This window comes from Euprymna scolopes, chromosome 46 (assembly GCF_053919585.1).
Source record: "Euprymna scolopes isolate OS-2025 chromosome 46, ASM5391958v1, whole genome shotgun sequence".
NCBI classification, from domain to species: Eukaryota; Metazoa; Mollusca; class Cephalopoda; order Sepiida; family Sepiolidae; genus Euprymna; species Euprymna scolopes.
Window position 1 is genome coordinate 146,828,792 of NC_136527.1, and position 25,773 is coordinate 146,854,564.

The 25,773-nt window shown below is 35.6% G+C and overlaps 1 long non-coding RNA gene across 1 annotated transcript; it reads left to right on the top strand.

Moving 5' to 3' along the window:
- Nucleotides 1-1,044: 1,044 nt before the first annotated feature.
- On the top strand, nucleotides 1,045-25,773 carry LOC145270636 (uncharacterized). The gene is made up of 2 exons (XR_013865482.1): nucleotides 1,045-1,117; nucleotides 25,501-25,773. It is a non-coding gene; the product is annotated as an uncharacterized LOC145270636 (long non-coding RNA).

The following is a 25,773-nucleotide window of genomic DNA, read 5'->3' on the forward strand; positions in this document are numbered from 1 at the left end:
CCTTCAATAATTACAAGAAACTTTCTCTACCACCCATAGCAATGGCCAAAGACTCTTTATCCGAAAGTACATCTTTTAAACTTCTTGGCCTAACATTCACAGGAAACATTGAGAGCATTGCCAGGACCGCTGCGAAAAAGGTAGGTTCTTTCTACCGTGCTAGGAAACTACTAACACCCGAAAGTATCCTGTACCTCTATGAGGCCACCATTCGCCCATGTATGTAGTCTCTCGCTCCTAGACAAGGTTCAAAAGAGAGTCGCCAATCTGATAGGCCGTGAACTGGCATCTAAGCTTCAGCTTCTTTCCCATCGACGAAATGTTGCATCCCTCTGCCTGTTCTACAAGTACTTTAACAGTGAATGCTCTGACGAACTGCAAGCACTTATACCCCCTCAACTTAAATACCCCTAACAAGCAGCAAAATCCCACCCCTTTACAATTGAGATCCCTAGATGTAAGAGAGCCTTCTACTCCAGTAGTTTCTTCCCCAGAACCGCTAGACTTTGGAATTCCCTTCCGGGTTCCTGCTTCCCCAACTGTACTGACATGCAGAAGGTCAAGTGTAACGTGAACCGGCATCTTGCTACCCAACTCCCCACATAGTACCCCTGTAGTTTATGTCCCTGATAGTAGCCCCCTACATTAATTATCAGTCTTCCCATACCAATTTCAGGAAGATGTTTCTTTTTTTTTTGATAAATAAATTAATAATATTTGGCAACAACATTTTATAGGTACAGGCAAAAACAGTGGAAAGACATAGTTTTTTGAGGGGTGGGGGTTACATCTTTATGTTTTTATTCGTTCTTTTATTTTCGAAATTTTTGTTGGGGTGACGATGGAGTTGCCATATAATAATGAAAAAAAAAAAAAAAAAAAAAATATATATATATATATATATATATATATATATATATATATATATATATATATATATATATATATATATCTCATGAAGATGAAATTCATTATCCTAAATTGGGATTTTAATAAAAGCGATTCCTTGTTACTTCAGTAAACAAAAAATATTTTTTTATTTTTAGACACAGATGAAGATGATGAACAATTTGCTTTTAACAAAGGAATACCAGATCCACTTGATTCAAAATCCAAGGTAAATTATTTTTTTTTATCACTAACTGTACTTTTGTTTGTATTATTTTTGTAAATTCTCAGGGCAGGATCCCAGTGATTGAAGGACTTGGGGGGTCAGGGTTTAGTACCCCCACTTCCCAACACACCGTTTTAGCTCTTACCTGGGCTAGACAATCGGATGGTTATATTAGCCCTTTTTTATTTTTTAGATCTACAGCATCTGAATTAAGACAATGGATGTAGGGCCAATTTTGCTGCGAAAGGATACTTTTCTATGCGAAAGGCTAATTTTCTATGATTTAACATTAAAATTAAGTCAAAATAGTAACATTGCAAAAATTGAAATTTCTCATGTACGCGGACCTGTCAGATTTGGCTTATTGAAGAGTATTCTTGGTTTGTTTCTTTACTACATTTACTTTAGAATACAATTAAGATAAAATTGAAAGATTGCAAAAAATTAAATAAAATTTAAATAGTATTCTAAAGGAAATGTAGTTAAACAGCTTAATAAGAACCCTCTGACATGTCCGCACACATGAGAAATTTCAGTTTTTGCAATGTTTCAATTTTATCTTAATTTTAATGTTAAATCATAGAAAATTGGCCAAAAATACATAAGAAATAGATTCTTTTGTAGCTTTACATTTTACGTATTTGTATTCAAAAGATTCGCAAAAGAAAAAAAAGTTATGAGAAAATGTTTTCACGGTTGATAATTTTAGCTAAATTTTGAAGCTAAATAAATTCATTGTAAAAATCCTTGAAAGATAAATGGGTTTGTATTACTGTACACATAGATTCGAAAAAGTTGTCAAAAAAACAAATATATAACAAATAAATATTATCAAAGGCAAGATAAGTTACTTTTCTACCAAACAGGATACATTTTTTGTATTGGAAAATTCAAAATGGCGCCCGACACTCTCTTTAACATGGTGAGTTTGGGAAAAGGTCTTATAAATAATAAACTAGACAAAATACTATTGAAAAAACACCGAATATATATCAACTTATGTCACGGTAACTTATATTGAGCGAGTTTCTAACAGTATTTTGTCTAGTTTATTATTTATAACATCTTTTCCTGAACTTACCGTGTTAAAGAGAGTGTCGGGCGCCATCTTGAATTTTCCAATACATCGGTAAACACTGTATGCTTTTCGAGCTGAATAAACATGTTACATTGAATAAAAACACGAAAAATATATCCAGTTAGGTAGAAAAGTAACTTATCTTGCCTTTGATAACATTTATTTGTTATATATTTGTTTTTTGACAACTTTTTCGAATCTATGTGTACAGTAATATAAACCCAGATAAATATTAGTTTTCTGTGTCTATTTAAACATAACTAGTAAAAGATATTACTAAGATATTAAATTAAATAAAAACACATCTTGTTTGTACAAAAATAGCTTAATTAGCCCCCCAAAGCCCTTTGCAGAATCACAACAAACAGAAGTTTTGTAAACATGTATTATACAGAAGCTCAAATGTCAGACAGTGGAGAGGCTGTCTAAAAATGACATCAGGTAGGTAAAAGAAGGTAGGAGTGCTGGTTTTCTTTTTTTTTTCCCCAGCTGTGCACCCATACATTTCCATCGCAAACGTTTGTATCATTTTTCCATTTTTTTTACTTAATTATTTTTTTTTTTATGTTCCTGCTTTTAAATAAAAAAACAACATAATTTTCATAATGCTCCTATAAAATTTAAATACATTTTTTAATTGTTATAATTGTTTCTTTTCCTGTTTTTGTTTGCTTGTTTTTTTTTTGTCTGGGGGAGTTTTTGATTCTTTTCTGGCTTGTAATGTGTTTGATGGTTGTTCAGTTGTTTTTGTAGAAATGGTTTGTGGTTTTGTTTCTTTTTGTGGTTCAGTAGTGTCTTTACATAATATTATCCTTGGATTGGTTGCAGACATTGCACTATTCATTTTCCTCATTTCTTCTAATAGTTCTTTCATTTCCTTTATTAGTTTGCTTAGGACATCAATTTTCTTGTCAGTTGTATCCGTTACATGTATATGACCATTTTGATTGTTGATTGGAGTAGTTTTTTTAGTTGCATCTGCATATGTTTTAGTTTCAATGATTTTCCTGGCTTCTGGGTAGGATATATTCTTTGTATGTTTTAGTTTGGTCACTTCTTTTTCTCTTTTCCATATTTCACAGTATCTAGAGCCAGCGCCATGATTTCCAAGGCAGTTGGCACACTTGAAATCTTTTCTGCAGTCAATGTGTGGGCCGCTTTCTCCACATCTTCCACACACTGGTAATCGTGTGCACCGATCTTGATGGTGTCCAAACTTCTGGCACTTGAAGCATTGGAGGGGGTTTGGAATATAAATTTCTACATTTATTTTCATATATCCAACTTTCACTTCTTTGGGTATGGTGAGGGAATCAAAAGTTAGTATATATGTGTTGGTATCGATTTTCTCACTGTTTTTTTTTATTTGGACTCTACGAACATCTAACACATTCTGTTTCTGTAAGTTTGTCTTGATTTCCTCCGAGGGACAAAGTGCAAGTTCATGGCTTTTCACAACTCCTTTGCAGATATTTGGGGTTGGATGTCTGTAGCATTTGACTTTGATGTTTACAAATAATTTTAGTTTCAATATTTCTTTAGTTTGTTCTTCGTTATGGGTTTCTATTAGTGGGCTGCCGTTAAATTGTTTTTTAATAGACTTTGGTTTTAAAGTTTTAAAATTTCTTTCAATTTTAAAGGGTGATAGTATGCTCAAAGGAGTTTCCTCTATTGATTCTATTACTACGAATGTTGAGTTCCTTGGTTTTATCGTCTCTTCCTCAGAGCTACTGATGTCAGAGACATCAGAGTGGGTTCTCTTTGGGTGGTTGGGTGGTGTTTGGGAGGAATAAGCCATATATTTATAATCAAAATTTCATAAGAAAAGCAAAAATAAGTTCATGCATTTTTTCCTACTAAAAACTATACCTTTAGTAAATGTATTTTTTGTTTAAAAAAGATATATTTCCTCTAATCTATAATATAAAGCTGAACGTCTGTATCTGTGTGTCACGAACAGGCTCCTATATGGTTAACTATTCTAGAAAACTGATCACATATAATGATAGAAGATGTATCAAGACACAGGGATGGGTATGTTTGATCTGGCAGAACGGTGGTTCATTAAAATTGTGGGGTCTGCATTCGCGCCTGGTCCACAAAGTATGGAAATAAAAAAAGTATGATAGTTTATGAAAAGGAAGGCTTGTAAAGAGATAGCTTCGAATTCGGGGGTATCAAAACCAAAGCAAAATATGATGAAAGTAAAAATAAAATAGATAAACCCCATAATTTATTATACCATACCTGTTCACACTGAAACACTTATCACAATATTCTGTGGATCTATATTAAAAAACCTTGTTAAACTTTGTGACATATTTCCATTCTATGGGGGTTAGGCATGAACGAACACCCCATAATTTTATTATACTATATTTCTTCAAACTAAAACATAATTATCAAAGTATACTTACGCAGATAGATATGAAAAGTCTTTATTAAAGTTTGTGCCTATTTCCATTCTATGGAGACTAGTTGCGAACGCAGACCCCACAATTTTATTATACCATCCCTATTTAAGTTAAAACATACTTATCAAAGTATTATTATGTAAATCTATATCAAAAACACTTGTAAACGTTTTTTTTTAATTTTTAAATTATTTATTTCCATACTTTGTGGACCAGGTGCGAACGCAGACCCCACAATTTTAATGAACCGCCGTTCTGCCAGATCAAACATACCCATTCCTATCATTATATGTAATCATTTTTTTAAAATAGTCACCCATATAGGAGCCTATTCGTGACCAGACACACACACACACACACACACACACACAGACACACACACACACACACACACACACACACACACACAGACACACACACACACACATCCACGACTGAGCACTTTATTGGATTTTTTTCATCGCCTCCTCACACACACACACACACACACACACACACACACACACACATATATATATATATATATATATATATATATATATATATATATATATAAAAATATCAAACTGAATGTCTGTGTGTGTGTGTGTGTGTGTGTGTGTGTGACGAGGCGATGAAAAAAATCCAATAAAGTGCTCAGTCGTGGATGTGATAGCTGAAGATACAATATTTATTACGACAATATACATATTTAAAGGACGTACAAGTGGTTTCATTGCGCTGGATCAACCATAAGAGGTTGGAAAGAGTCAGCACAAATACATCAGCCGACTTCTTCTTAAACTTTCTTCACACACACACACACACACACACACACACACACACACACACTCATACACATACACACACACACTTTCTTCCTTCCATAATCAGAATCTATTGGCGTCGATTAAAATTTGAAACTCTGAGTTTTAAACCCTTGTTTAATATTTTTTTTCTATTTGATTACTTTGCATTGTTTCAGTTTTTCAAAGTCGCTGATGAATTTGCGCTGACTCTTTCCAACTTCTTATGGTTGATTCAGTGCAATGAAACCATTGGTATGGCCTCGAAATATGTATATATAGTGTCATAATAAATATTGTATCTCTCTCTCTCTCTCTCTATATATATATATATATATATATATATATATATATATATATATAAAAGAGTGTAGCCATCAACAATTGTGTTTTTTTAGCCTTTTATCATATTTTTATTTTAAAATATTTTTATAATGCATTTCAAGCTTAGGTTCGCTCTCTTCAGATATTTTCGTAAAAAGTTTTTTTTTAAAATAGGAGTTTGAAATGTTATTTTTACATCTGCTGATACTAAATGTGTTTTCCAGAGTGACGTGGTCTCAGACATTCTATCCCCAACAGTAAGTGTTGGTAGTGTCCGATCAGTTCAAAGAGGAGGCTTTTGGTCCATTTGGTGAAGGTTTTTGTGTTTTTTTATGACTTTCTTTCCCCATGTATAGCACACACTCACACACAATCACACACACATACATATGCATACATGTACATATACACATGCACACGCAGGCATATACACATATACACATGCACATACATAGAAATATATGTAGGAGCATACATATATACATACCCACCTACACACTCACACACGTACTCACACACATCCACCCACTAACGTATCACACGCATATTGGTTAATTTTTTTTCCCCCAATCAAAACACGCATGCATACATGTACTTAAATCATTCAAACATACATGCACACACACACAAGATGGAGAATAGGTAGAAGAAATATATACACACATGCACATATGCACACACATACATATACATGTACACAGACATGTATATATATACATGCATGTATGCACATACACACTCACATACAGCTGCATACTATGCAGGCACAGACACATACATACACGCACATGCATATATATAGAGACATATGCAGGAGCTCACACATACACATACATTAATATACACACATACACTCACGAATACATTTATCCACCGATATATATGCATACATATATATATATACACACACATATATACAGATGTGTATACATTAACAGATGATATATATACACAAACACATATACACAATCACACACATACACGGATACATACACATAGACACACATATATACACACACATGTGTGGACATACACATACATACGTATAATTTCTAATTGTTTAGTTTAGGGAAATGGTATTATACTGGATATGGATGTGCACACCTGTGAAAGTGTGTGCGTGCTTTATTGTGCTTCTTTTGTTTTGTGTGTGAGGGTGCACATTTACCCAAGTATGCATGCGTGCAAGTGTATTTTGTGTTTTGCCTATTTATGTGTATAATTATTGAGAGATGTTTAAGGCGGGGTTGAACTTTGCTATGAAGTTTTTTTCCTGTGTTATTAAGTAGAAGTAGTTGTCAGTTTGGAAGATGGGCATTATCTCGAATCTGCCTCCACTGCATGTGTGTATATGTTGTGATACATGCAGGTGTCTATTTTCCACGATTTTGATGTTGGATTGGTGTAGGGCTACTCTATTACTAAGGTTTTTTTGTGGCACCTATGTAGGATTTATCGCATGCTGCACATTTTATTACATAGACCACGTTTTGTTGAGGTGCAATCTAAGTTTTTTTTAATTTTGAATTATATATATATATATATATATATATATATATATATATATATATATATATAGATATAATTCAGGTTGATAATAATTTTATATAATTTTTATTTATTGTATAATTTTATATATATATATATATATAATCCAGGTTGGAAATATTCAAAAGATATAAGCTATAATTCATATGAATTCCAACAAAGGTCGTTGTTAGTGCTTAATTAAGGAGAGCAAATTTATTTTCTTTACGATGTGCAGACCGTTTCGATCATTATTGATCTCGTCAGGTAAGAAAAAAATTTGGAAATTAAAAATTAAAAAAAGTTGAAAAACATTTTTTAAATTTTAGTGGATGAAATATTTTCCAGTCCTAACATGTGGCATATTTCCCAGTTTTAACATGTAGCATGGTTTAAAAATCTTATGATATGAAGTTGAAAACAAATAGTTTACATTTTTCTGTTAATAAAAAGAGGGGCTTACAAAAATTTGTTGGCAGGGATATAGAGGTTAAAGGGATTGAGAGAGAAAGTTTAAGAAGGGGTTCATGTAACCAGTTAGAGAAGAAAACAGAAAAGGGAAGGTATACAAATGAATATAAATGGGAAGACAATTTGATTTAGGATTTGATAGTGAAGGTAGGATGCATTTATCAATTATGAATTTTGGTTGATCTTTTCATATATATTTTTCTTTCTTTATTAATTTTTCTAAATTGTCAATGCAGCTGCAGCTTAATATTACTGTATTTTATTGGACATTTTATTGAGAATATTATTAGGTGGAAAGTTTTGCTTTATGAGATTAAGAAATTTTTTCCTAAGTTAGTTTTGACATTTAACTTAAAAGGAGGTGTGAACCATATAATTTTCCTTCTCTTATTTCTGGGATTTTGTATATTAGATATATTCTTGTTTTGTATTTTTGTAACGACTGTCTTTAAGTGCTTTACCATAGAACAGTTTGTAAGTGTTAAACATATTTACATTATTATTGCTTATTCTTTTACTGATAGAATTTGGGATGTGTTTTATGGATTTGGGACGGTTTGGGTGTGGATTTACGTATATGGGGTCAGTGTTATCTTTTTTGTAGGATGCATACCTTTTATTCTTTAAATCTAATGTTACATCTAAAAAATTAACGGTTTTTCACTTTTCAACCAATTCTTCTGAATTCATTATCTTTCTGATTTTTTACCATTTAAGACCATTGGAATTCCTGATGATATATATATATATATATATATATATATATATATATATATATATATATATATATATATATATATATATATATATATATATATAATTGATTTCAACAGTTTTTATTGAAAGGTTTCCTTTTTGTTATTCTCTTTTTGCTATCGTAAATAAGCTTATATATAATAGAAGATATTTACAAATGCTATCTCTCTCTCTCTCTCTCTCTCTCTATATATATATATATATATATATATATATATATATATATATATATATATATATTAGACATTCAGAGGAGATTATAAGTAGATATATATAAATACGTAATTTCAGTTAATGTTTGTAGATGTGATGTCGACTGCCTGCATACCAGCAGTAACTATCTTAGTTATATAGGACACATGACTTGTCACATAGTAGAATGTAGAACTAAATAAAATATAAAAATTAAAATCGAGGCATAGCCAATAGATTGCGCCATCAGTATTGTACACTTCATATGTGTGATGACCTGGGTTCGCGCCTATGTCGGAGTATGTTAATGATGAGATTCAGTACATTGAAACCCACTTTGGGTCTGGCATTGTTCGTTGTCAATGCAATTGCTCGATTCCATCTAATTCTGGGTTCTAGCTTTATCATGAAAAAGTGTATGTGAACGGGTATATATATATATATATATATATATATATATATATATATGGTTGACAATATAACATAAAAGCATACAACTCTTGATGTAAAAAGGGTAAACATTATTAAATGGAAAGGTCTTTCATATCAGTTTCGATTGTAGTTATATTGATTACCTTGCAACAAGATATCCCAAAAAGTAATGATATGGAAGCCAATGTTACTTCATTTTTCAGGTTGATCCATTCAACTATTTAGTTTCTTATGAATTACTTTGAAGAATAATAATGTGTGATTTTTATTTTCAGGTTTCAACCTTGGAAACTAATGGCTTCCTTTTACTTGGTATATCATGAATTATAAAGAAAAACCTGAATGAATTAATTCAATATGAAACACTTCTTTGAATTCCGAAATATACCTCAATACTTTGCTGACCAGGACATGAATACAAATGTATACAATATAAAGATACTATAGATTTAAATTTTACAAAATGAGACACATACAAAATTCAAACAATAAGAAACTAAGAAAAGAATTCTTCATAAGTTTTGAAGTAAATTCCTTTCTTCTGCTTCTCTCTCTCTCTCTCTCTCTCATATATATATATATATATATATATATATATATATATATATATATGTATATATATATATATATATATATATATATATATAAAGAAAACCAAATTAATCAATTCAATATTAAACAATTATTTGAACTTCTAAATATATATTATACTATAGATTTAAATTTTACAAAATGAGGCATATACAAAATTCAAACAAAAAGAAATTAAGAAATTGATTCTTCGTAAGTTTTAAAGTAAATTCCTAATATATATTAAAGACATTGCCAAGGCTGCTGCAAAGACGATGCGTCCTCTCTAGAAGACTACTCACATGTTAGAGTATCCGACACATCTACAAAGCAACCATTCGCCCATGTAGGGAGTATTGTTGTAACGTTTAGACTAGTTCCTTTACCACTAGTACCTCAATCTAATATGTCTCAATTTGTCAACTAAGCTTCAATGCATGTCCCGTTGCCACAAAGCTGCATATATAATCTCCATGAAAACAATGGATACAAAGTTGCCAACACACACTAAAGAGCCACATACATGTAAAGTGTGTGGTTCTGAATTTTCAACAAAAAGAAATTTAGAAAGGCATATATTCACACACACTGGAGAAAAACCTTATTCATGTCAAGTCTGTGGTTTAGCATTTTCCCAGAATGCACATTTGAAAACTCATCAGTTTACTCACTCTGGTGAAAAGCCTTATTCCTGTGAAATTTGTGGTTTAGCATTTTCTAGGAAAGCACATGTAAGACGTCATATGGTAACTCATACTGAGCAGGTGTATGCCCCATCTGGTAGGATGCCCCATCCCTGGCTTAAACAAAATGATAAGAAAAATGAAAAAATAGAGTGAAAAGCCTTACTCATGTCAAGTTTGTGGTTCGGGATTTTTCAGGAAAGCACAAGTAGAAAGTCATATGTCTACACACACTGGTGAAAAGCCTTATTCATGTCAGTTTTGTGGTTCAGGATTTACATCGAAATCACAAGTAAACAGTCATATGTTCACACACACACATGCAGCTTGACAGAGCGACGAACATCTGGGAACATGAACCACCACCAATAACATCAAATGGAAAAGTGACCGTGTTCTATGACAAAGACATACAGGCGGGGAGATACATAAAAGACAAGGCCATCAAGCCAGATATTGTAATATGGAACAAGCCTGAAAGAACTGCGCTCATTATCGATGTTACAGTCCCAAATGATTTTGGCCTTAACAGAGCTGAACGGGAAAAAATAACAAAATATCAGGACCTAAAAAATGATCTAAAAACGACATGGTCTCTGAAAGAAATAAACATTATACCGGTTGTGATAGGAGCAACTGGCTTAATAAAAAAGAATCTTCATAAATACTTAGAAGCAATCCCTGGAAGACCAAGCTGTAACGAAATACAAATAGCAGCCATAAAGGGAACAACATCTATTCTTAAAAGAGCCCTCGGATATAAATTTAAATCATAACAGAATCAAGTGTTAGCTCCAGGAGGGAGCCCCTTGATCTCTTAATACTTACTGAAGTAAAATAAATAAAAAAGTGAGAAGCCTTATTCCTGTCAAGTTTGTGGCAAAATCTTTTCGCAAAAGACAAGTTTAAAATATCATATGTTCAAACACACTGGCGAAACACCATATTCGTGTAATGTATGTGGCTTATCATTTTCACATAATTTAATATTAAAAAGGCATATGACCAAACACACTGGCGAGAATCCCTGTTCATGTGATGTGTGTGGTTCAACTTTTCCCCTGAAATCACTTTAAAAAAACATATGTTTATTCACACTGGTGAAAAGCCACATTCATGTCAAGTGTGTGGTTCGTCATTTTCCCAGAAAGCCCACCTAAAACGTCACATGTTTACACACTCTGGTGAAAAGCCTTATTCATGTGAAGTGTGTGGTCTTGAATATTCGACGAAAGCGCAAGTAAAAAGTCACATGTTAACACACACTGGTGAAAAGCCTCATTCATGTAACGTGTGCAATAAAAATTTTTCCCACAAAACAAGTTTAAAATATCACATGTTCAAACACATGGGCGAAACACCTTATTCGTGTGAAGTTTGCTCGTCATCATTTTCTCACAAAACAAGTTTACAATATCATATGTTCAAACACACTGGTGAAACACAAGATGCTTCACTCCAATGGCTCAAGAGCGGGAGACTTCCATTTGATGAGGAAAGACTCATTGTAGCCAGTCAAGACCAAGGCTTACTCACAAATGGATTCAAAAAAATGGCTGGCCTACAAGCAAATGGCCAATGCCGGTTTTGCCACTCAGCAATTGAGAGCCCAAGCCACCTAATGTCTGCATGTCCTATCCTATTGGCAGATGGCCTCTACACTGCCCGCCACAACAAAGTATGTAAGTACCTTCATTGGAAAATCTGTGGAGAGATGCAGCTTGACAGAGCGACTAACATCTGGGAACATGAACCACCACCAATAACATCAAATGGAAAAGTGACCGTGTTCTATGACAAAGACATACAGGCGGGGAGATACATAAAAGACAAGGCCATCAAGCCAGATATTGTAATATGGAACAAGCCTGAAAGAACTGCGCTCATTATCGATGTTACAGTCCCAAATGATTTTGGCCTTAACAGAGCTGAACGGGAAAAAATAACAAAATATCAGGACCTAAAAAATGATCTAAAAACGACATGGTCTCTGAAAGAAATAAACATTATACCGGTTGTGATAGGAGCAACTGGCTTAATAAAAAAGAATCTTCATAAATACTTAGAAGCAATCCCTGGAAGACCAAGCTGTAACGAAATACAAATAGCAGCCATAAAGGGAACAACATCTATTCTTAAAAGAGCCCTCGGATATAAATTTAAATCATAACAGAATCAAGTGTTAGCTCCAGGAGGGAGCCCCTTGATCTCTAAATACTTACTGAAGTAAAATAAATAAAAAAAAAAGTGAAAAGCCTTATTCGTGTGACGTTTGTGGTTTAGCTTGTCTCAATAATTCACATTTAAAAAGGCATATGTCGAAACACATTGGGGAAAAACCATTTTCTTGTGAAGTTTGTGGTTCAGAATTTTCCCAAAAATCAAATTTAAAAACCCATATGATAACACACACTGGTGAAAAAAAAAAGGTAGCAATAAAAAGGGTTAATGTTGCTCTCAAGAGACTAGTGCCATATAGCACAACCCTGACTGAGTTAAATCAGGTGTCTTATGCATCAGGACTCTACATTGTAAGGAAAGTAATGCCAACATTCCAAAAACAACGGGAACCAGAGGCAAAAGACAAAATACCACGCTGGAAACAAAAGATCCAAAACCAGCTAAACCTGTGCCGAAGGGAATTGTCCCAGATTAAACAATTCCTAGCCGCCCCTGCTGTACAGGGACGACTGAAGAACATCATCGGCAAACTCAGCAGGAAATATGGTACAAAAGCAGGACAGCTACAAAACGTAGCTAGAGAATTAGAAGGAAAAATCCCAGCACTTTCCAAACGCATTAAGAAAAGAGAAAGCAAGAATAGGGCAAAGCATGAAAACAAAACATTTAAGCAGAATGCTCGGTTATTTTACCGTAACCTAATAAGGAACACTATAACGGTGAATAACCCGCCCAAAATGCAAGAGCTGGAGGATTATTGGAGGCCTCTCTTTGAGAACGAGATCACCCATAACAAAGAGGCTCAATGGATCCATACCATTGAGAGGAGCCTAGAAAATAAGCCAGAGATGCCGGAGCCAAAAATAACAGCTGGCACTATAAAAATGAAGCTAAATGGCGTCTCAAATTACAAAAAGCCTGGCATAGACAATCTCCCCAATTTCTGGCTGAAACAACTAACATCATTACATGGGCATTATAGCAGTTGTTTCAACAGAATATTGAGCGGTGAAGAAACCACACCAGAATGGCTATTAAGAGGAGATACAACCCTCATAGCAAAGACAATAAAACGCAACGCCCTAATAAATACAGGCCCATTTGCTGTCTCACTACCACCTACAAACTCTTCACTGGCCTTGTTGCGGACAGTATATACCAACATCTCTCCTGCGCCACATATCTTGAAAAAGAACAAGCAGGCTGTAGGAGGGACTGTCTAGGTACCAAAGACCAGCTCTTAACAAATAAAACTATCTTGGAAGACTGTAGGAAGAGACAGCGAAATTTAAGTATGACTTGGATTGATTATCAGAAGGCTTATGACAGTGTACCACACACGTGGCTTCTACGCTGTCTAGAGCTATATAAGATACACCCGATAATCAAACAGGCCATAGCTACACAAATGAAAATGTGGCAAACAAACATGACATCAAGCCACACAAAAGGAAATATAAGGGTCACGGACGTAAACATCAGGCGAGGAATCTTCCAAGGAGATAGTTTATCCCCTTTACTCTTCTGCTTGGCAATAGATCCGTTAAGCAAACTTTTAAACAAAAACAAATGTGCTTACAATCTAAGCCAGGACCGCCGACAAGACCCAAACAAACGAATTAACCACCTGCTCTTCATGGATGACCTCAAGCTGTATGCCAGTTCTGATGCCGACTTAAATGAACTCTTGCAAGTCATATATAACTTCTCCAGAGATATTGGCATGAAATTTGGACTGGACAAATGTGCCAAGTGCTCCATCAAATCTGGGAAGAAGATCGAAATTGAAAATATACAGCTTGATGAATATACCACCATCAAGGACCTAGAAGGACAGGAAGGATACAAATACCTTGGCATAGAAGAGAATGATACCATCCAGCATGCCAAGATGAGAAACAAAATTGGAAGTGAGTACATACGCCGAGTCAAGAAGATATGCAAAACAGAACTCACAGCCAGAAACAAAATAACAGCCATTAACCAACTAGCCATGCCAGTGGTAACATACAGTTTTGGTATTGTCGACTGGCCACAAAAAGACATAAATAGACTAGACACTAAGACACGTAAAATGCTGACAATGTATAAAGTAATATACAGAAACCAGTGTCTGTCTAGAATGTATCTGCCCAGATGGAAAGGAGGTATGGGGCTCTCGGAGATTGACCATCAACATCGTGCAACTATTGTGAGCACCGGACAATATCTGATGAGCTCTAAAAACCCAACTCTCAAGATGGTACACCAACATCAGGAATCAAGAGCCAGTAGAACAACATCCATCACAAAACTGGCCAAACATTTTGGGAAAGACTGTCTTACAAGTGAGACAGAAACAGAAAAGATACCTGCGACTGAAATAGCCAGAAAAAATCGCCAGAAATACACTAAAGCTTTCCATGACAAGAAAGTTGAAGAATGGGCCAACCAACAACGGGCCAAGTATTTTCTGGACGAATATAACCAAGACTATATTGATAAGGAAGGGTCTATAAGCTGGCTAAAGGATGGATCGCTCCACTATGACCAGGAGAAGTTTATAATAGCTGCCCAAGATCAAGGCTTGATGACCAATGCGTTTAAAAAATGAGTGGTCTCAGCAAAGACAACAAATGCAGGTTCTGCCACACAGAAGTAGAGAGTGTGAGCCACCTGATTTCTAGCTGTAAGGTTCTGCTAGGGGACGGCTACTATACAATGCGACACAATGAAGTATGCAAATATCTCCACTGGACGATCTGCAATAAGTTAAATATCGAATGCAGTAAGAAGTCATGGGAACATATACCTGAAAGAACAGTCGGTAACAAGTCATATACCATCCACTATGACTATGCAATCCCTACAGCCACATACCTAGAAAACGGAGCTATAAAACCCGACATTGTAATATTGGACAAGAAGGAGAAGGAAGCAACCTTGGTGGAAGTTAGTGTCCCGAATGATGCTGGGTTAAACAGAGCTGAGAGGGAAAAGATTACCAAATACCAGGGTCTTATGTATGACATGAAAAGAAACTGGAACCTTAAGAAGATCTCTATCATTCCAGTAATTATAGGAGCAACCGGACTTATGAAAAAGAATTTTACAAACTATCTTACAAATATACCAGGTAAACCAAGTGCAAAGGAGATTCAAACAATTGCACTTAAAGGGACGGTTAGAATCTTAAAAAGATCTCTCGGTTGGAGTGTCTAAAATAGCAGGTGTATGTTTGGCATCTGGTAGGATGCCCCATCCCTGGCTTAAACAAAATGATAAGAAAAATGAAAAAATAGAGTGAAAAACCTCATTCATGTCAAGTGTGTTGTTCAACATTTTCTCATAAAATAAGTTTAAAATACCATATGTTCAAACACACTGGCAAAACCCCTTATTCTTGTGAAACATGTGGATTAACATTTAGCCATGAAATGAGTTTAACAGCGCATAGGTCTACACACACTGATGAAAATATGGCATGGATAGATTATCAGAAAGCATTTGATAGTGTACCCCATTCGTGGATACTAAAATGCCTTGAATTATATAAAATCCACCCGACCATACGAGAAATTTTAGCTGCCCAAATGAAGGAGTGACAAACATCCATTACCTTAAACCATAACGGGGGAAGGATATCCATCCCAAATATAAGAATAAAAAAAGGTATCTTCCAAGGAGACAGTTTATCTCCTCTACTATTTTGCCTGTCAATTGATCCTCTAAGTAAGCTTCTAAAGAACTACCAAGGTGCTTATAATCTAAGCTACAGCCGCCAAAGAGAATCCTCCAAGTTAATAAACCATTTATTTTTCATGGATTATCTTAAGCTTTATGCTAGCTCAGATAAGGATTTAGATAATCTACTGAAAATTGTCCACACTTTTTCGAATGACATCAAAATGAAGCTCGGACTGGATAAGTGTGCTATGTGTACTCTGAAAGCTGGCAAGAAGATATCTATTGAAAATATACAGCACGATGAAAATAGTGTAATCAGAGAACTGGATGAACAGGAAACATACAAATTACTCGGCATTGATGAAAATGAGTCCATCCAGCATTCAAAGATGAGAGAGAAACTAAGCGAAGAATATTTACGCCGGGTAAGAAAAATCTGCAAAACTGAAATCACAAACAAGAACAAAGTTACGGCAATTAACCAACTTGCCATGCCAGTACTAACATATAGTTTTGGCATTATTGACTGGCCTCAGAAAGACATAAATTGGCTTGACACAAAGACAAGGAAAATGCTAACCTTGTACCGAGTTATTTATCGAAATCAGTGCATGCCTCGTTTGTACCTACCCAGGCGAGAAGGAGGTATGGGACTCTCGGAAGTCAATCATCAACACAGAGCCACAATCGTCAGCATAGGTCAGTACATAATAAGTTCCTGTAACCCGAAGCTTATGAAAATTAAAGACCATTATGAGAACCGAGCAAGTAGTACAACATCTATAACACAACTTGCCACTCATTTTGGAAAAGATTGCCTTACAAATGATACTGAGAACCCAAACAAGCCTGCCACTGACATAGCCCAGAAAAGTGGGAAAAATACACTAGCCAGTTCCATAGTGTTAAAACAGAAGAATGGACCAACCATAAACGGGCAAAATACCTACCGACTGAACTATCCCAAGAATATATTGATAGGGATGGTTCCCTGGACTGGCTCAAAAGAGGATCCCTCCATTACGACCAAGAGAGGTTGATATTGGCTGCACAAGACCAGGGCCTCATGACAAACGCCTTCAAAAAGATGTGTGGTCTAAGCAACAATAATAAATGCAGGTTCTGTAGCACTGAGGTTGAGAGGGTGGACCACCTGATTTCTGGTTGCAAAGTCCTACTTGGAGACGGTTATTATACAGATCGCCATAACGGAGTTTGCAAATACCTTCACTGGAAGATATGTAAGAAACTCAACATTCAGTGTAGTAAAAACTCCTGGGAACATATACCCGAACGAACAGTTGGGAATGACAACTACACTATTCACTATGACTACATAATCCCTACTGCTACATATCTTGAAAACGCAGCTGTTTAACCAGATATAGTGATTTAGGACAAAGCAAACAAAAAAGCGACCGTAATAGAGGTCAGTGTACCCAATGATACAGGGCTTAACAGAGTTGAGAGGGAAAAGATAACAAAGTATCAAGGACTTATGTATGATATGAAACGAAATTGGAAATTAAAAGACGTTTCAATTATACCAGTCATCATAGGAGCAACTGGGCTTATGAAAAAGAACTTTAAAAAGTACATAGCAAGCATACCCGGTGAACCAAGTGCAAGTGAAATACAAACGATTGCACTGAAAGGGACGGCTAGAATCCTGAAAAGATCTCTTGGTTGGACTCACTAAAATAGGGGTAAATGTCAGACATCTGGTTGGATGTCCCATCCCCTAGAAGAAAAAGTTTAAGAAAAATGAAAAAAAAAAGAGAGAATGAAAACACTAAACAAGCCTGTCACGAAAATAAGAAGAAAGAGCTAGCAGAAATATACCAAGACTTTCCAAAAGAGGAACCTTGTTGAGTGAGGCCAATATCAACATGCAAAGTATTTTCTGGAGGAACTCTCCTAGGAATACGTAGACAGAGAAATTTGCTTGGACTGGCCCACGATCAGAAGAGGTTTATAATAGCTGTTCAAGGTCAGGGATTGATGATGAATATCTTCAAGATATCAGGTCTTAGTAACGACAACAGATGCAGGTTCTGTCATAGAAATGGAAAGTGTGAGCCACCTGGTATCAAATGGAAAAGTTATTTTGGGGGACGGCTGCTACATTTCCCCCACTCTATATCTGTGCCTAAATCAAAACATGGATTCCATGAACAAAGCTTCTTTCACGCCTGTGGAACTCTGTTCCGTCTGCCTGCTTCCCTCCGGACTACAACTTGGATGTCTTCAAGTCCAATGTTAACAAATTCCTAATGAACCGCCCCCTTAAGTAAACACATCAGCAAATCTCCACACTAACATAATGTACTTGCAATAACCCTTATCCCTGAGTGGCTTCCGGGCCTTGATAAGTGGTGATCACTGTGTAAAAAAAAAAAAGACAGAGAATGGCAATCTTTCCAGATTGAGGACCAACATTAGCGAGCAAAGTATTTTCTGGGGGAACTCTCTCAGGAATACATGGACAAAGAAGGTTCCTTGGACTGGTTCAAGAGGGGAGCCCTCCACCACTGCTCAAGACCAGGGATCGATGACCAATGCATTCAATAAGATGACAGGTCTCACTAATGACAACAAATGCAGATTTTTCCCCAGGGAATTGGAAAGTGTGAGTCATCTTGTATCAAGTTGCAAGATTCTTTTGGGAGATGGCTACTACACAGCGAGACATGATGGAGTATGTAAGTACATCCATTGGACCATCTGTAAAACATCAAACCTCCAATATAGCAACAAATCCTGGGAACATCAACCAGAAAGAACAGTTTGAAAGGACTTATATACCATACATTACAACCATGTTATCCCTACAGCCACCTTCCTTGAAAATGCTGCTGTAAAACCTGACATAGTTATATGGAATAAGTCAGAGAGAGTTGCAATCTTGGTTGACTTGATTGTCTCTAACGATGGACGTCTGAACAGAGCTGAAAGGGGGAAACAGAACAAATATCAAGATCCCATGTATGATATGAAGAGAAACTGGAATTTTAGGAGGATTTTTGCCATTCCAGTGATTATAGCTACCACAGGGCTTAAGAAGAAGAACCTGAACTCTTACCTTATGAAAAAGAACTCTAAATTTGTGTTTCAACATTTTCCTCTGAAATGGAACACATACATTAAATCCGTTGCCACGGCCGCTGGGAAAATGGTCAGATCCTCCTATCGATCCAGTAGATATCTCACTGCTGATGCAATTCTCTATCTATATAAGAGCCAGGTACGTCCAAGGATGAAGTACTGTTGCCATATTTGGGCAAGAGCTGCCAGAAAGGACTTATCCTGCCTTGATAGAGTTCAAAATAGACTTCGTAGCCTCGTAGGAGATGTCCTTTTCTCTTCCCTGCAACCTTTTTCTTACAGAAGAGATGTTGCGAGTTTGTCTCTGATTTATCATTATTTTCATGGCAAGTGCTCGACTGAGCTTCAATCTATGGTCCCCCCCTCGCCAAACTTTCACAAGAAACACTCATCAAACAGAAAACACTATCAATAATTTCCTCCACTCTTTATCTGTGCCTAAACCTAAACGTAGATTCCATGAACAAAGCTTCTTTCTTAGAACTGCACGCCTATGGAATTGTCTTCCATTTTCCTGCTTTCCAGCTGACTAGAATATGGTTGTCTTCAAGTCCAACGTAAACAAGTTTTTGATGAGCCGTTCCATATAAGTTAACAAATTTACCAAATTTCCATTACTAACGAGTACAATATTGTCCAATTGTCTACTGTATACTCTTTAACCTTTATCCTTGAGTGACCTCTTGGCCTTGATAAGTGGTGATGCCTATGTAAAAATAGTTTAAACTACCATAAGTTCATCATTTAGCCATAAAATGAGTTTAAAAACACACTAGTGAGTTCGTTGTTGTTGAGAGCCTTCTACTTCTTATTGATGATCTTGTGCCATGGAAGTGAAAATGTGAACAACCATTAGTTCAATATATGTTTAAACAACCATCTACACTTCATGGATGCCATGGAAGTGGAAATGTGAACCACTTGGTATCAAGATCTCATATATGATATGAAGAGTTGTTGCTCCTGATAGTAGCCCCTTACACCAAAGTGGCAATGTTTGGGGTGAAAATGTAATAAAAAAATTAAAAAAAAAAGAGAGAAACTGGAATCTTAGGAAGATATCAATCATAGCACAGAAGAAGAACTTTAAATTTTTGTTTTAACATTTTCCCACAAAATATGTGTAAACAACCATAACTTCCAAATTTATCTATAAAATGAGTTTAAAAGCACATATCTACTCACACTGATGAGTCAAGGTCACTGTTGAGAGCCAAGCAAAAGAGTGAACCATCTACTCTTCATGGGTGATCTTACACATGATCTGCCGGATGATCTTACACATGATCTTACACATGATCTGCCATGGAAGTGGAAAGTGTGAGCCATCTAGTATCAAGTTGCAAGGCTTTTTGGAAGGACATCAGCTTAAAAAAAAACTGCTATAAATGAATCATACATTATAACCATAGAATCCCTACAACAACCTCCCTTGAAAATGCTGCTGACATAATCTATATATATAAAAGCGAAAATGTATGTATGTATATATGTACGCTTTTCCTCGATGTCCACAAAAGGCTTCTTTCAGAGAAGCGCTTGCTCGGTTCACAACTTCTTAAAACTTTTTATATCATCTATAAATTGTAATATCTCAGACTTACCCTGTCTATTTAATTTTATTGACTTTCAAACGTTAATTATTCCACATTTCCCGCATCGGCATGCGTTACATTTGGTTTTCGGTATAAAAAAAAGTGAAACTCGACTCTAATCACGGGTCGAAAGCCAGTTGTCTCAAGAGAGCTAAGTAACGTTTGTTCAATGTCGACTTCCTCATATCAGACTGTAGCTTTCATTTCGCTCCTCCTAATAAACAAGGAGGGTTTTTTTTTAAAACAAACAAACCGATTTATTCACCTCATTCAAAACTGTCCCGCACAAAATGCTAACTGCTGAATACCTATCGCCGTCACGTCAATCAAAAACGCGCACCTGTTTTTTTTTTAACACTTTACTATTTTCCAACTGCACGTCGTGAAGGCTTCGTTTTTTTTTCACGGGCACCTGTTTTTTTTTCACATTTTCGTTTTTTTTTTTTATCATACCCCGAAAAACACCCGGGCAACGCCGGGAACCCCTCACTAGTATGTAATATAAATCTCACCTAAATTTATGTATGAATATATGTATGTTTTTATGTCTGTCTAAAACTTTTGACAGAGGCAACAGATTTTCACAAGATTATTATCATTTCGAAGCTCAACCCTTTGGACAACAAATATGGAAACATTGGCCAAAAACATTAATTCCTTTTTGATTTCTGAGAACTTTAACTGAAGTAAAATGAAACAAAGGATGAAAAGCAATGCAGATTTTGTCACTCGGCTGTTGAAAGCCCAAGTCACCTAATATCCAGATACAAGATCCTTCTAGCCGATGGTCATTACACTGCCCACCACAACAAAGTATGTAGATACTTACACTGGAAGATCTGTGGAGAGATGCAATTAGACAGATCGTTGAACATCTGGGAACATGAACCACCACCAATAACATCAAACGGAAAAGTGACAGTGTTCTACGACAAAGACATACAGGCAGACAGATACTTAAAAGACAAGGCTATCAAGCCAGATATAGTAATATGGAACAAGCCTGACAGAACTGCACTCATTATCGATGTCACAGTCCCAAATGATTTCGGCCTTAACAGAGCTGAACGGGAAAAGATAACTAAATATCAGGACCTAAAAAGATGATCTAAAAACGACATGGTCTCTGAAAGAAATAAACATTATACCTGTTGTTGTGATAGGAGTGACTGGATTAATAAAAAAGAATCTTCATAAATACTTAGAAGCAATCCCTGGAAGACCAAGAAGTACAAATAGCAGCCATAAAGAGAGCAGTATCTATTCTTAAAAGAACCCTCGAATATAAATTTAAATCATAACAGAATCAAATGTTAACTCCAGGAGGGAGCCCCTTGATATCTTAAAACTTACTGAAGTAAAATTGTAAAAAAAAGTGAAATATCAGGACCTAAATATGATCTAAAAACGACATTGTCTCTGAAAGCGATAGGAGTAATAAAAAGATCTCTTAAAACTTCGACTGAAGTAAAATAAATAAAAAAAATGATAAACGTCATTCATGTGAAGTTTGTTTTCAACGTTTTCCCACAAATCTTATTTAAAATCCCACATATTAACACACACTGGGAGGTGTTTGTCAGAACAACCTGGCACGAGGATACTTTTACCAAATATTCAAAATCACATAATATTCGCTGCCCAAATAAGATCTCCTCACTATTGCTAACCTATATTAGCTTTTATGAAGAATAGTACATGTTACCTCAAGTAATAGCACGGAGCTGGATACTCCACCAGACTAGATAAATTCTTGTCCTGAAATCCAGTAAGACCAACAGATCAAAATGAAAGATATACTACAACTTATAAAAATGGTTAATTGGGGAGAAGAAAATTATGTTCTCAATTTCTTTACTAACTCAGTGCTTGAGAGATAAAGAACTTAAATGGAACATTCGAATATCTATGTATCTCATATAGAGTTCAAGTGTTAGCCCCAGGTTGTGGGCCCCTTGATTTCTGAGAACTTCGACTGAAGTAAAATAAAACAAAAAAAATGAGAGGACTACTAGATACTTGGGTATCTTTGGTCTCTCTGTCATGGGGTTTGTTGGAAAATCTGATATAAGGATGCTTCAAGTTTGAAGTAAACCCTGACCAAACATTCAAACAAAAATGAAAATGAAAAATTCTAAATCTACGAACTGGCAGGATGTCGCCGAGAATAAAAAGATCCCCTCAGCATGGCTTTGCACTGGGTCATATGAGGAAAGCAACGGTGCACCTTCTCCTAGTGATGTTATCACAAGTAACAGCACTAAGCTGAATACTCCACCTGACCCAACCAACTCTAGTCTTGGAATTCGGCAAAACCAAACAAGGACCACCAAAAAAAGGAACTGTAATCTTATCAAGTGGTCTGTTTAGGAGAAGAAAATAATTCTTCACTTTTTGCATACTCAAGAAATATATTGAGGCCCAAATAAGATCTTCTTAAAGGTATTAGAGACAACGACCAAAAACTAACTCTCGATCATGTCACAGATAAATATCTTATCAAAGAGGTAAGCAATGCAATAGAGCTAAAGGCTCTTGCTGAGGCAGAGAAGGACTTTAGCCAAAAGGATACAACTAAATGTATGCAAACTCAATGGGTCAGAGAGGATAAATGGACGCTTATATGGGCGATGGAGTATGCAAAAATTAAGCACTCAAAACTCAAAGAAAGATGCCAAGAATGGCAAAAAATCTTTAAGCATCATTGTCCAAATAAGAAAGGCATCGCAAGAGAAAAACTTACATGCTAGAAGTTTAACTTCATGAAGAACAATGCTTTCTACGGAGCAGATTTCCAGTATGATTAGAGACATTCGCTTGATGATTGAAGATGACATCTGCCCAATAAGCAACCCCATTCCTATCCCCATAGAAATTACACTGGAACCCACTTCGCCTCAACTACCCGACATGGTCTCACTCAACTTAACACTGACAGAGGAAACGTATTATCAAGGGCAATGCCCAATAAACCACAATAACTCTCCCCAAGGTTCAACCCCGAAAATATCCCAACTAAAAACTAGGTAAAAACAACACCGCAATGCCCTACCAGTAAATATGACACTGGATGCAGATCAGATGGAGCTGGAGGAAGAACTGGCTAACAGAATAGAAATTGCACGATGCCTGGCTGTTGGAGATCAAATCGGCCCAGACTGGTGAAAATAATTCTTGTTACAAAAGTAAATGATGCTCTCACAAAAATTGTCGCAACTTTTGCGTCATTACCTGAAATAAACCATGCAACTTTTGTGTCGTTAACTGAAATAAACCATGCAACTTTTGTGTCGTTAACTGAAATAAACCATGCAACTTTTGCATCATTAATTGAGGCAGCATGGTTTATGCAGAGGAAACTTTTGCCCCAACATAAAGAGAGAAGAGATGGAAAATTTAAGGCCAAAACAAAAGAACCAGTCTGGAAAAGTAGGCTTCAACAGAAAATCTTAAAATTCCGAAAGAAAACATCCCACATATCTGCCTTTCTGTTAGGGGAAAAATTAAAAACGAAGATAAACTTAAAACCGACTATTCTCTTCATAACCAAGTGCAGCTAAGATAGGAGAAAACCAAGCTGAAATAAAAGCTTTAGCTGCACAAATTAAAAATAAATCAAAGAAAATGGAGTCCAAGTCATTGAATAGGTTGTTTGACAAGAACCCAAGGATGGTGTACAGAAATTTAATTCAAGAAGAAATCAAAGTAAAGTCACCACTGACACAAAAAGAAGTGGAGTCATTCTGGAGGCCACTGGATGAGGACCTCAAACAACACCAAGAGAGGAGTGGATAAATACAATTAAATAGGCTGTCAAGGGCAGACCAGATATATCACCACTGAAAATCCCAAAAGATGCTGTACAAAGAAAAATCACTAAATTTAGCAACTTTAAAAGCTCAGGAATTGACAAGATTCCAAATTTCTGGCTTAAAAATCTCATGATCATTATGTGCAGGCGTTTACTCGTGTTGTCAGTAGCGGGGAAGGTTCACCAGAGTAGCTAACTGTTTGCAAAATAACTGATACTCAAGAGCCAAGAGACTCACTTGCCCAATGAATACAACCCCATCAGCTGCCTCTCAACCACGTACAAGTGGCTTACAGGAATAATTACAGATGCAGTCTACCAACACGTAACAGATGGCGAGTACTTTGAAAACAAACGAAAAAGATGTACCAGGAATAAACTGGGTACAAAGGACCAACTTCTCAATAAAACCAGCCTTGAAGACTTATTCATATCAAGTGTGTGATACACCATTTTCCTATAAAACTTTTTAAGACATATGTTCACACATAGATGTATTTTCAGGGAAATCACACATAAACTCTTATATATTCATACACATTGTCGAAAAATTACATGAAGGTCAAGTGTGTGGGTCAACATTTTTGAGAGCATACGACTTGAAAAGACATATGGTAACCCACCTTCCCTAAATGACTGGCCTTAATAGAGCTGAATGTGAAAACTTGACAAAATATCAGGACCTAAAATGATTTCAAAACAACGTAGTCTCTGAAAGAAATTCATATTATACCAGTTATAATTAAAGGAACTTACCTAATAAGAAAAAATTAATATGTTGTACACTTTTTTGTAGTTGATTGGACATAATCTCTGGAAGACCAAGCTGTAACGAAATAAAGGAAATTACGTCTATTCGGATATAACAGGACTTTATACTACAGGTCCCTAGTTCAAGCAGTTTCAGCAGCTAAAAATAGGAAATGTAAAGGCTTAAAATCCCAACCATAAAGAAGGTGTTGCTGTTTTTCTACTAAAAGTTTGAAAAGCAGAGCAAAACATCAAATAAAAGTAAAATGTGAATTTTTAAAAACAATGTAATTAACGAATAAATCTATATGAATTTGTA